General features: G+C 38.1%; 1 long non-coding RNA gene across 2 annotated transcripts in view; it reads left to right on the top strand.

Moving 5' to 3' along the window:
* The first annotated feature begins 4,419 nt into the window (after positions 1-4,419).
* LOC149743973 (uncharacterized) overlaps positions 4,420-14,187 on the top strand; it is a 44,090-nt gene continuing 34,322 nt past the window's right edge. For both annotated transcript variants that reach the window (XR_016391635.1, XR_016391634.1), the window contains exons 1-3: positions 4,420-4,650; positions 6,353-6,416; positions 10,505-10,590. This is a non-coding gene — a long non-coding RNA (uncharacterized LOC149743973). The remainder of the gene's footprint in view (positions 4,651-6,352; positions 6,417-10,504; positions 10,591-14,187) is intronic.

The raw sequence follows: 14,187 nt of genomic DNA, 5'->3' as shown, positions 1-14,187 counted from the left end.
CAGTTGGGCCAAGCTAGGATTTGATCTTCCACACCACCCCACTCCTGCCCTCCAGAAGAGGCAGCGCTCTGATTCGCCACCAGGGCTGTTTCAGTGTGGTGCAGTGGTGAGCTGAGCCTCCACCCCTTTGCATTAGCAAAGAGACTTTCAGAGGTGGTGCCTGACAGGCTAGTTAACACTGGGCTGCCCTCACACAGTCGTGGGGTCCAGTGGTGGGACCTAGCCTCCGTCTCTCCCTGACATCGATAAGAATAGGATGTTACAGGTTGGAGGGAGTAGGCACCCCACTAACCCCCAACACATGGTGTCCGTGAGACCCAATGGGGTGCTGAATCCCCATAACCGTCCTGAGGCAGTAAGACAGAATGAGATGGCACAAGCAGGGCTAGTTGGCAGTTCTCTTCCTCTTACCCTGGTGTCAGTGGGGCCAGCAGGTAGCTGACCCTCTACCCACACCCGGCATCAACAAGAAGGAATGAAGTGGGAGGAAGGACAGCAAACACAGCAAACACTTCACCTCTCCCCTCCCCTGGTGTCAAGAAATCTACTGGGGAGATGAACTTCCGCTCCTACTAAAAGGCAACAGAATGATATTAATGTTCCCACTTTTGGGGGGAAGGTGTCAGAAGGGCCAGTAGGATAGCTGAACTTCTACTTGATCTGTCTGCAGTGAGAGAATGTAAGTGCCCACTTTTGCTGGGGTTTTGACAGTAGGGCCCAGTGGAAATCTGTACGTAACCCCCCAGTCCTCATACTCCACCTCCAATAGGATGACTTCCTTCTAAAAAGTAATAATAAAATTAAATGGGATACAGAGTCATATAATAACTCACAATGTTTAGAATCCAATTGAAAAATACTCATGGCACCAAGAAGCAGGAAATCACAGAATAAATGAGAAAAGACAATAGACCTACACCAGCACTGAGATAAAACATCTATTGAAATTATCAGACAGGGGTTTTAAATAAGCTGTCACATAAATGCTTCAATTAGCAATTATGTGTTCCTTGACGGAAATGGGAAAAATAGAAAATGTGAACAAAGAACTAGAAGTTATAAGAATAAAAACAAATGAGAACAGTAGAACTGAAAAATACAACAATCAAAAAACTTTGCTCAAGAGTAGAGTGGAGATTACAAAGCACAGAATCATGAACTTAGAAGAGATCAATACAATGTACCACATGTACAGAGAAAAATAGGCTGAGGGGTAGAGATGGGAGAAAGAACAGGATCTCAAGAACCTGTAAACAGTAACAAAAGCACTAACATTCATATCATCAAGGTTCCAGAATGAAAACAGAGAGCACGTAGGACTGACAAAGTATTCAGAGAAATAATGACTGAAACGTTCCCAATTTTTTAGAAGACATAAGCACACATCCAAGAATCTGAGCAAATCCAAAGAGGAAAAACACAAAGGTATCCTTGTCAAGACGCGTCATAATTAAACTTCTGAAAAGTAGAGACAAAACAAATCTCGAAAGTGGACAGGCAGAAACGATGCATCACTTATTGAGAAACCAATTCCAATGACAGCATATTTCTTGTCTAAAATTATGGAGTCAGAAGCATTGACATAACATTTTTCAAGTAGTAAAAGAAAAGAACTCTCAGCCACAAATTCACACTTTTTATATCCACTTTCTTGTTTGACTTATATTAATGGACTACCAACTCATCTTTCTATATCCGGGCCTGCCATCAGACTTCTCCAAAAATCTAGTCACAGTATTTCCAGAGTGATCTTTCTGAAAAAGAAACAAATTTTTCTTATAAAAGTACCTGATTGTGTTATGAAACTTTTCTCTCTTCTAAGTTACCAGGTAAAATCCTTCAATGGATTCCCATCTTTCTTGGAGGAAAATCTCACATCCAAACTCTCTTTGTCCTTTTGGGCTGCTGTAAGATTATACTGCAGGTTGGGTGGCTCATAAACACCAGGAATTTTTTTTCTCACGGCTCCGGATGCTGTGAGTTCAAGAATAGGTTGCCAGTATGGTCAGATGAGGGCCCTCTTCTGAATCACAGACTTCTCATTGTATCCTCACATGGCAGAAGAGCTTAGGGAGCTCTGTGGGGTCTCTTTTATAAGAGCACTAATACCATAATCATTTCCCAAAGGCCCCACCTACTAATACTATCAGCTATGGAAATTAAGATTTCAACGTATGAATATGGAGGGGAACACAAAGACTAGACCATAGCACTTACTATACATACATGGACCATGCATGATCTGGCTTCTACGCCCCTCTCCATTGTCTTCTTTTCCTACACGCCAGTGAGCATTTCTCTTTTTTTTTTTTTTTTTCTTTTTTTTTGCGGTACGCGGGCCTCTCACTGTTGTGGCCTCTCCCGTTGCGGAGCACAGGCTCCGGACGCGCAGGCTCAGTGTCCATGGCTCACGGGGCCTAGCCGCTCCGCGGCATGTGGGATCTTCCCGGACCGGGACACGAACCCGTGTCCCCTGCATCGGCAGGCGGACTCTCAACCACTGCGCCACCAGGGAAGCCCCAGTGAGCATTTCTTATACTGATTATGAATGGAACTCCTTTCTGGACTGATCCTTAACCATTCATTTTCTGGTAAGTGTGAATTTATCTTCTCTTTTCTTCAAAACTTCACCCTTCCTTCATGTTACATATCCATTTCAATTGCCTTCTACAGGAAGCCCTACTGATATCGCCCATATACTACTGTCCACAGCATGAATTAAGGTCTTACTGTGTCTTCCTATAGCACTCTGTAATATCTTTTACGGTAACTATGGATTTTCTTACTTGAGTGTCACAATACATTGAATTCTAGGTGGCACTATAATGATTTTAGTAACAGTAACACTGGTGCCTACTTTATCCCATGACATACTTTAGGTGTTCAATAAATGTGTGTTGAATGAGTGAATGAATGAATGGTCAATTTGAAATCTTAATCATGTTACTTTTCAAAAATCTGTTAAAAGATACCACAGTTTTCCAGAAGATTAGGGAGTTAGGACCTTAAACTTGATTTAACAGAGGAAATTTTTACTCATACATCCTGCTTAAATACCTCAAAGTAAAACCATAAACCCAGGAATTTAAGGTTATCCATTTGGACTTTCAAGCCAATAATTAATATCTCCTGCCCCGACTGTATTAGATGGTTTCGATGCTCCACTCATATCTCCCCAGCACTCATCATTCCAGTATATGCTGATAGAATCATGCTGCCGCCTGCAATTATCCACCTTAGGGCAGGCCAGAAGTGTACAGGAGTTAATGTATCTGGGTGTAGCTTTCAACCAAGGACAGAGGGGACTGGAAGATAAGTACTTCAAGTTTCTCACCGATTCTTGGGATAACTCTGAGACATGTTCTGTAGAGTTTCACAGAACTCGCCTGAAGTACTGGCAGCAGTTCCCTGCAGGAGTAATTTATTCGGTAATACACCTCTGTTGGCTTCCTTCCATGCCTCCATTCTCAATTCCCACTCCACTTCTGAGTTTTCTGGAAGCACCTCCCAGATGAGCAGTTTGCACTCAAATTATCGCCTCAAGTTCTGCTTCTAGGGGAACTCAGTTGATAGCCTCCTAACAACCCAGTGCTCCTTACAGAGCCGTCACTGGTACAAGTACCAAGGCACGGCACATTACGTATCACTCCTCCTAAATCCTAATATTTTTAAACAGATAGGAAAGAGCATGACCTTGAAGAGAAAAAGAGTTCATATGAGGATGGCCAATGGATAAAGGGAAGGAGAGACAGTGCCATTTGTTTTCCATTAATGATAGTGTGAAATGTATGGGCAGATGGTCTAACAGGTGTGACTATAATTTGAGGAGCCTGCTCCCTTGGTTACAGAAGACTGCTATTGTTATTATTTTGGAACCACAACCTCATGACTTTATAGTTTCACTTGATGTAACCTTCTCCTTTACCTTTAAATCTTCGTACATCACTGAATTGCAGCCAATAGATTTATTTTCTCCCTATGGCTCCATCACAGAAAAAGACACACACGTGCACACACACACACACGCGCGCACACACACACACACACAGAGTTTTGTGTATGCCAGTGCTAGAAAAGACAAGCTCATGGTGCATGTATGCAATGGATATTGTACATTACAGGTCTCTGTGAAATAGTCTTCTGCAGGTTCCTATGTTTATTTTATGAATAATTAACTTTAGTAAAGTTAATTTCCTGAAGATCTTGTTGAAGACTGAAGAAAGGAAGTAAATTGTAAAGAAAAAGACTTCGAAACTTGCCCTTTTCGCCCTCTCTTTGTGTCTTAATGAACAAAGGATAACTGGGCCTTTTTTGAAGCCTTTGCTTGAGTTGAAGACACAAAATGCAACCTGTACTCTTATCATAATATGCTCAGTTTATGAGTACCCAAACTTATAAACCGTGAATTTCCCTAAAGTTATTATACCATGTAGAAGATGTTTGCTTGGACGTTTACTTAAAACCAAACAATTGAGGTCTATATGTCCAAATAATTTCCTTCTCTCTTGTTGTCTCCATTTCAGTTTCCTGAGTTTCTGGGAAGGCCTGGTTTCCCCAAAGGAACGATTTCTGGTAGAAGTCTGAAGGTCTGACCGAAGAAAAAAAATCCAGTACAGCCAATGAATTGAGGACAAGAAGGTTTCCGATCAGGTAGGAACATTTAATCTCATACATTACGATCACCTTGAGTAAGGTGTGCTGATAGCTGGATATGATTTAACTGCTTGGAAAAAGATGCATATATATTATATAACCTACCCCACAAGGAAGCTGTTCTCAATTCTCTTAGAGGTTGTGGTGTTTATCAGAGAGCGCCTTGGGGGAATATGAATACAATAACAGTATGATGCTTTTTTTTTTTAGCTCATTGTTGCCAAGTACACTTGGTGATCTTGGTGCCTGTGGTTTAATCCCAGGAGGTTAGACATGTGGAACAGCACATTAACCCTCTTTAGTATTTTCTCCCAAGACAAATCATTTTTATAGGTTGTCTCCATGGTCTTCTAGTTGCTTATCAAAATTAAGCATCAAGCCTTCTAAGTGAGCAATAGCCCCAGTCAGTGTGAGGAAATCAGCTTGGTTCTTATTGGGTCACAGCTTCTTGTCCTTGGCCCAAAGTGAGTTCACATAGGGAGTTAGAAGGAGGAGAACGGGACATGAGAAAGGGGAGTTCTGTGTTCTCATTTACCTATGCATGTTGAAACTCCACTAACAGCTTTATTTTCATTAGCAATTTGTGATAAAAACTTAGGGTAAAGGGAATAATGAAGCTGTCCCATTATATGGCAGGACAAAAGATAGTAGTGACATCAAAATCAGGGCCTGTCCATCTCGTTTGCAGCTATATACTGAGTGTTTAGCATAGCATTTGACCCCTCATCAGTATTCAATAAGAAGATGCGTGTTGAATGACTTAGGGATGAATTGATGAATGAAAAAAGTTAATATGGTAGAAAATGTGTTTTATCCTTGTATTTTCGTGTGTTAACTTCTGTATTTCAAGACCCAGCACTGTAACTGACACATAGAATATAAGCAATAAAATGTGTTGAAAGAATGAATGAGTCCCCACTATTCTAAGAATAATTTTAAGACCAACACAGACCCCATATCTGCCAGAGGTATCCAGAGGTGAAAGCCTGGATCTCAGCTAGTGGTAGAGCTGACAGAATTTATCTAGTTTTAATAATTTACAGCCCATCCCATTACATTTAGGCATAGTACCCACATGAGCCATACAATTAAATGTTGACTGGAAAACAATGCACAACCTAGAAGTTGAGAATTATGTTTTATGTGGAGGACATACTGAGGACTGAAGTCAGGAGACAGCCTCTCAGATAGCTCTGAGGGACTGTTCTGAAGAGGTAAGGGAGGGCACAGGGTATTTAGGGGTTCTTGCAAAAAAACAAACAGGTAGTTGGAACATCAAAAGATTACTGTTAATTAAAGAAACTAGACATCTTAAGTTAATAAATGTAGCACTTTTCTATATATGGTGAGATGCAAGAATCTGGTCTCCTGGGAATCATTCCCTTGATTTGCACTTTATTTATCTAGGGCCAGTATCCTGTTTTCTCCATCCTGAATCCCCTCAGGGTGCGGCTTTGGGTGTGGCTTCAGTGGCTGATGGCTTGATGGTTATAACATCCTGTGTTACCGATAAGGCTGGCTACATTCTTTGTCTACATAAATGACTTGAATATGGATAGTAAATCTGTGGATTTGCAAAACGTAATTCTTGGAGCATTTTTATAAGGACAAAGTTCAGGGCAATTTCAGAATCACTAGCGACTAAAATTGCTATTTATACTTTGGTTTGGGAAATAAATTATTTTTATTGTCATTTCAGCCTTTCTTTAATTTTCGAGATTGTTAAAAGAGGGCAAAGAAAGAGGAGAAGACCCCTGAGTCAGGTAATCCTCCTTTTCCTGGCGACTCCCCTAGTTAAAAGCTCAGTTTACAATGGTGGTCAGTTTTTCAGTCCATTTGTGCTAATTTCTGTTACTAACAACATAGCATCTTATTTTCTATTTGAGGTTTTTGGATTTTTCCTAATTATGCTTTTGCTTTTTATTCTATCAAATGTCCATGAATTTGATAAAGTCCTCGGTATTAAAAGAAAACCAGTAAGATTCATAAAAATAAAAATAAGTTCTTGGATAAATTTATAAATTTCTACCTGCATTCAAAGTGGAGTAAGTTGGCAAGAAATTTATAAGGGGCAGATACTCTAAGGAGCACTCGCATTCAGAAACTCAAAATGGTTGCACGTGTTTATCCTGTAAGAGGTCTGTGATGAAACAGCAGGATGAAGGCTATATGTCCAAACTTAAATGCAATCTTTTAAATCACCTTTCATGTCAGGCCAGGTAAGAACTGGGCAATTCAATAAGTAAATTAGAACAATTCTTATTTTCAATAATTTCTTAGGTCAACAGAATAATGAAAAACTTATCTTTAACTCCAAGAAATCTGGACAGTTATTAAAGCAAATGTGTTGTCCTCCTGGCCTACACCTGGTTATAAACAGCAGTACGACTTCAGAAAACCCTGGACACTGAGTGGACTTTCTAAATATAGCTTTTTCTTTCTATAAAGGTGTTTTCCAAGAATGCTATCTTTTGTGAAAATGTGGCCTTTGTAAATGGTACGCAGACACTAAGGTCTGTGACTTTTCGACCTAGAAAAGATTTGAAATATTTTCTTAGCCTGGGAATCCACATTTTAGAGGCACAGAAAGAGAAACCCAATGAAATTAATTATTTTACCCACCATCAAACGGTAAACAAGTAATAACGACAGCATTGTCCTCAACACTACATTTCTTCTGTGCCTTATCCCTCTTCTTTTAAGAGGAATGACAACATTATCTGCAAACTTTATCTATAACTAATTTTTTTAAAATTTTGCTGTTTTGTAACTCATTTTTGAAAAATTCTGTTTCTATGTTGAAAATGTGTAAGGACATTTACCTTCTTTCTTGAAACACCTTTGCCTGCATTTATCACATTTTATTGTTGAACTATTGTGTAGCAATAAGTACAAAAGTGCGTCTAGTAGAGGAGATAATGTCAGAGGCAACAAGTTGTGTGTATGGGGGGGGCGGGGTTAGAGTTGACATACCTTAAGGGAGATGAGGAGAGAGGGAAGAGAATAGAAATTTTATTTATTTGAAAAAAATATGATTGCAAGTTAGACAATGTTTGGCTAAACTTAATACAGTATAGCTTTCCTTAACTTAAATTCTGGGTAAACTTGCACTGTTTACATTGCCACAGACTAGGGAATAAACAAAGCAAAAAGATTTTTGGTACCACCATTTTGTGTTAATTTCATAAAGATTTCTACAAGACATTTTAAAAATAAATTGAAAAACGAAAGACTTGTCTTTAGCTTATTTTCCCTGCTTGCTTGCACTTTAATAAGTTGATAAATGACATTTAAACTCAATAATTATGATTAATTCTGTCCCGCAATTTTTAAAAGCACTGGTGATTGTGTGCGCCTGCATGTGCGCACCTTTACAACCAGTAAAATAAAGTTCTTGATCAAAAAATTATTATCATTTAGACTATTGAATAAAATCAGATATGATAGAGGGGCCAGCTGTTGGTAGGTTTAAAAGTCACCCTAGGTGATTAATTCATGCAGCAGTGTTGCAGGTCTCTCTTTAGATGAAGCACTTAGAAGTATAACCAAGCATGGCTCTAATTTCATATCTGAGTTCATATTTAGAGTTCTTTAGCAAGTGCTTGCTCTATGTGTTTTTATAGTCTTTGGTTGTGCTCTAAAAATATCAAAATTATGAATTAACAGATATGCAAAAGTGAAATCCTAGAAGATAGGATAAACATGAAGTCCTCTAATTATCACTCAAATAAGTTTGGTTGACACAGAACTGGGAATCACATAAAGACATTAATAAGTCATAATGCTGAAATTAAACCTTCTAGTTACAGTACAAAAGAAATCCTAATTTGTACCACAAGGTAATGAATTCAGTACTTTTCATTTGTTAAATATTTGCTTATTACCCTGCACCGTGCATATAACACTGTTCCAAAATTTGGAGGGCAAACAGGAAAAACAGAAACTCTCTACCCTCAAGTTGTTTATACTGCAGTCAGTGAAATTTCTCTACTTTGAGATCTTTTAATTCCTCAGTTCATTGTAACATCTTCTTCAGATGAATTGTGTTCTATTTGTTAAAACCAAGGTTTAGCACTTTACATAGTTTCTTCAGTGTTCCTGATAGTGAAATAGAGTCATAATGCTAATTTCCAGTACTAATTATAGAGTTGATAGGAGAAATGCTCAAGATCGATAGTAACGTGATTTCGATAATCTACAAAATGTCTTGAGGTTTCCCAGATAACAACTTGTCTCCCAGACAAAAATGCACTTATTATTTATATTCCAAGCTTATAAATTTTTTTGTATTTTAATCATATAGAGGTTTTACAACATCTTTTATTTTTTTATTATTATTATTATTTATTTACTATTATTTTCTTTTGCGGTCCACGGGCCTCTCACTGTTGTGGCCTCTCCCGTTGCAGAGCACAGGCTCCGGACGCGCAGGCTCAGCGGCCATGGCTCACGGGCCCAGCCGCTCTGTGGCATGTGGGATCTTCCCGGACCGGGGCACGAACCCGTGTCCCCTGCATCGGCAGGCGGACTCTCAACCACTGTGCCACCAGGGAAGCCCTACAACATCTTTTAATTCACATTTTAAGATATTTTGTTCAGTGGATTATCTCATTTTGAAACTATTGATTTATATGTACATACTATGTAAATATTAGTATATATTTCTCAATGGCTAGGTTAGTGCTTTCTTAACTACTTAAGTTTGTTTAATTCATATTGTTGTTCTTCAGCATTTCTTTTACTCACTGGAGCCTATCCTACTGACTTCGAAAAGCCTGAAAAAGTCTGAAAATCCCATTTAAAGTAATTGTATGGAAAATCTTTAAAATAACATTATAATAATAGTAGAGAAGAAGAGTATTTAACATTGTGCTGAAGATCATTCCATTAATAAAGAGATTAATCAATAATTCTAACATTCAGACATATAATAAAAATGAAAAACATTAATCATAATACTGAGCAGTGACACTTTCAGTAAAGGGAGATATTAAATATCGTATAGGAAACTAGTATCTGCAGAGCAGATAAGTTGGCAATGATTATACATATATTTAAAATATGTTGAAACAGTCATAGACAGTTTTTCTTTTTGGCTGAAAAGAGGCATATTGAAGTATTTAAGCACTACTTCAACTGGAATAGATATTTAGACGCTCTACAGAAAACACATGATTGCAGAAGAGCAGATATTAGCAGGTGTGTGAATGTGTATGTCTTTAATTAATGCATTTTCACTCATTCAAAAAGGAGAAGACTGCCAAATTTACTTTAAAGGTGGCATTGACTTTTGCTGCTGTTGCTGTTCCTTTAGTGTTCACCAAAGAGTACCGTCCTGTCATTTATCCAAGTTAGAAATCTAGAAGCAATCCTAGGATTCTCATTATAGGGTCCCCTACCTTCATGCTCCCCACTCAATAAGTAACAAATTCTTGGCTCTCCTGTGTAGGAAAGCTCTCTCCAATGTACGCCTGCTCTGTCACTCTCCGGGTCCAGCATCTCTGCCTCACCCTCCCATTGAAGTCACTTCTAGTTCATTCTGTGCAGGGCCATTTTTAAACCTTCCTCAGTCCTAGGCAGTTGCCCTTTTAGAAGCTTTACCCTCAATGTTATCAAATGCATTAAAATGTGCCCAAGTCACATATCCAATATAATTTATAGATAACTATATGAAAGCTGAGTAACATTGCTGTTGTAGTAATATTAGTTGAAAATATTAATTACACAAGTTTTTATCTCAATTTTGCAGATTTTTTTTCCTATTCTGGAGCCATGTTTTCCAGGTGTCAAACAATTTTCTAAGTCCTTCTCAAACTCCTAGTCCCTAGTGAGTGTGCTTTTACTGTCACAGGGTTGAACAGCCCAGACAGCAAGATGTCTGAAGATGAAGACCATCACATGGTTGAGTAGATCAGATACGTGAAGGAAATAAGTAAGGTAAGAAGGAAAAAGAATTGAAAGAGCTGAAAGATGTGTCACTTGGCTGTCAGGTGTTAGGAGAGTTTATTTGTGCTTTTTCTTAGTCTTCATAATGCTCTTGTCAGAATGGTGGTAACATACCCATTTTTTTAGATGAGCGACCTTTAACTATAGGTTGCACTTGATTGTCTGCCAGGTCTTCAAGTCTGTGATGGGGACAGTAACGTCAGAAATTTCAATCCCAGTCAGATCAAGACCTGGTAGAGACGCCATTACGGAAGTGCATGGTTTTGACCCAAATTTGACCACATTAAAATGTTCTTTCTTCTCCAGGATGATAGTCTATATTTCAAGAAGAATTATAATTCTTGCCCCATAACAATTTCTCTGAGCTCTTTGTTCCAACTAAAGCCTTTGATTGATTTTCATATTAGCAAAGCCCTGGAATTATATGCAAAATGCTATGAATAGTTATCTACCTATCTAATTATTTTTAGCAAAAGGATGCAGAGCCGTTATCGGATTCTCAAAACTCAATCAGATTATCTAACAGTTTACATTAAATGAGGTAATGAGTGCCCTATCTGGATCCGAACATTATAATACTTTTAATCCTTACCGTGGTCCCTGAAATGTCTATTATCTCTAATTATCAGTAAGGGAACTGAGGCGTAGTAAAGTCTAAGTAAGTGAGAGGTCTGGAATTCAAATCCAGGTCAGTTTCAGGCTTGAACACCACTAATTCTAGAGCCTACACTGCATTCTATGCTCTCACTGTAGATAATCAATAAGTGTTCATTTATTTCCTTTACCCCAGTTGGGGACAAAGAACATGGGTGTGTGAAAGAAAGTACAGATTCGTTTTAATGTAAATGATATAATAATAATGCTAGTCAGCAGTTACGGAATATTCATATTGTGGTAGGAGTTGAGCATTAAGTACTTTACAGGCATTCTTTTATTTAAAATCTCATATATATACTACCTACCTTAGGAAGTAGGGAATATAAATGTGCCAAGGTGATTGAAATAACGTGGTCATGTACAAGGCAATGAAACCAGGACAGGGTTTTCTGGGCTGATGGTTGAATTTTGGCCAAGACGCTAAGGGGAGAAGGGATGAGCACTGGTGGGGAGACTGAAAACTTATTCATCGTGGGGAGAAAGCACTGGTGTAAGCATCGTACTGGTTGCTTCAGAACCGTTACCCTCGTAACCCGAAAACTGAGGTTTTGCTGAAAGCTGAAGGCAGATTGCTTGCAGTGTGAAAAAGAATTTACTGATATCTATTCATCTCTTCATGTTTGAACCTGACTGTTTTGCAGATTTGTTGAAATGACTCAAGTTGTCTTTCAGATCTGGACTAAATGTCTGTATCACAGCATTAGGGCCCATGGAGCAGCATTTGCAAGCCCATACTCACCTCCCCCCTTTTTAGTGTTTTGCACTCTGGAAAAGCAAACAACAGCAACAACAATATCTTATTTCCTTTTATCTATAGTTATTATTCATCTTGTCAAGAAACCCAATTTGATATATTTATGCTAAAATATAAATGAAATTTTTGCAGTTTTATTGAGATTTAATTGATATATAATATTGTATCTGTCCAAGGTGTACAATGTGATGATTGATATATATATAGTGTGCGAAATGATTACCACAATAAGTTTAGTTAACCTTAATTCACATAATTACATATGTTATCTTTGTGATGAGAACTTTCAAGATCTACTCTCTTAGCAACTTTCAAACATAAAATACGGCATTGTTAACTGTAGTGACCGAGCTGTACATTACATCACCATTACTCACTTGTCTTATAACTAGAAGTTTTTACCTTTTGATCATCTTCCCTCATTTTCGTCACCTCCAACCCCCAGCTCTGGCAACCGTCATTCCATTCTTTCTATCATGAGTTCAGTATTTTAAATTTCACATATGACATCATAAAGTATTTATCTTTCTCTGTCTGACATTTCATTTAGCATAATGCCCCCCAAACCCACCCATGTGGTCACAAATAGCCAGATTTCCTTCTTTATCATGGCTGAATAATAGTAGGTTGTATGCACCCCATTTTCTTCATCCATTCATCCACAAGAAAACACTGAGGTTGTTTCCATGTCTTGGCTACTGTATTGGGTTGGCCAGAAAGTTCATACAGTTAATGAATACACTGTTCAATCAAACTTGGTGAAAATGAGTCTTTTATTTTTACTTAAAATAAATCTTTGACAAAGCCAGCTAGGCATCCCTTTGAGTAATGACTTATATCACATTGAAATATTTTAAACATATGAACAGTAATAGCTGAAATGACAAATGTTACTAATATTGACACAATTTATTAAGGAGAATATGTTAGAATATGTTAAAATGCAGATGGACAGTGAAAGAACAGCTATAACTTTTAACTAAATATTGTCTTGATATTTAGACCATTGGTTAAAATCATGATAACAGGTTTCATCCGTTTCAAGAAAGCAGAATATTTGCAGATCACTTAACATTTACTAGGTATGTTCTCAGTCTGGAAGGATATATTTCACTTACATGTGTCATTTAATTTAACCACATCCCTCTGTAATAGATAGTGGTATCCCTATTTGCAGATAGGAGACAGGCTCAGAAAGATTAAGAATGTTACCTAATTCTAGTAAGTAGCCAAACCTAAACTGATCTAATTCCAGGGCAAAGCTCTTTCTGGCACATCAGTGTGGGTCTTTATCTCTTTGAGAATTGTTGAACATTAAAAGCCTTCTTCCAGGTAAATGCATAAAGAAACAACATGAGCAATGATATAACAATACAAGTCTCACTAAATAATTGGTGTGTTTGGCCTTGCTTTTGCTGATAGATCTTTTGCAAAATTGCTTTTCTCTGAGATATTTAAAGTGGACTTTAACTATTTTCTTGGAAGACTTTCCTAAATTATACCTATCAGAAAGCTGCTTTGCTTTAAGGCCGAAGAAAAATGAAAGCTTACTTAACTACACTTAGGTGCCAGGGTCATACTATGAGCTCTACACCTGCCAGGATTCACGCTAAGATAGATAGGGTGGCTCAGCAAACTGTCCATAGTCCTGTGATTTCTTTCTGATATTCTGAAGTAGAAATAATTTCATAACTGTTCACAAAAGAGAGAAACACTGTTTCTTGGTCCTCAATATCATACTGCTGTAGGCTAATTCTTTCTCTCTTCTGTTGCCCCTTAGTATAGAGAGTGTGTTTTGGGGACCCTCCTTCACGATCTTCTCCATTCCAAGAGCATCTTACATAAATCCAGGACTTCTCAAGCAGCCAGTTTTGCCAGATGGTCTTAGGGTTGGTTGTACCCATATATGTATAATCTGAACTTCTCAAGTAAGGTCCTTAGAGAGCATAATGGCTAAGAGAATTGGTGCTGATACCAGACCTGAGTCCAAATACTGCCTATGCCCCTAACTAGCTGTGTAACCTTGGAGAAGTAACTTAAGCCCCTTAAAGGGATTAGATTTCTCACCTGGAAAATGGTATAATAAATGCATCTACCTCATATGGTTAGTGTGTAAATTAATGTAACTTGAGATGGTGCGTGTTAAGCATTAGCACAGTGCCTGTCTCTTGTTAGTA

Source organism: Delphinapterus leucas, unplaced genomic scaffold (assembly GCF_059928025.1).
Source record: "Delphinapterus leucas isolate spDelLeu-1000000601 "Yukka" unplaced genomic scaffold, BTC_Dleu_Yukka2 spDelLeu_asBTCV2_sq40, whole genome shotgun sequence".
Lineage (NCBI taxonomy): Eukaryota > Metazoa > Chordata > Mammalia > Artiodactyla > Monodontidae > Delphinapterus > Delphinapterus leucas.
Note: the sequence above shows the minus strand (reverse complement) of the source record. Positions and strands in the feature narration are given on the sequence as shown.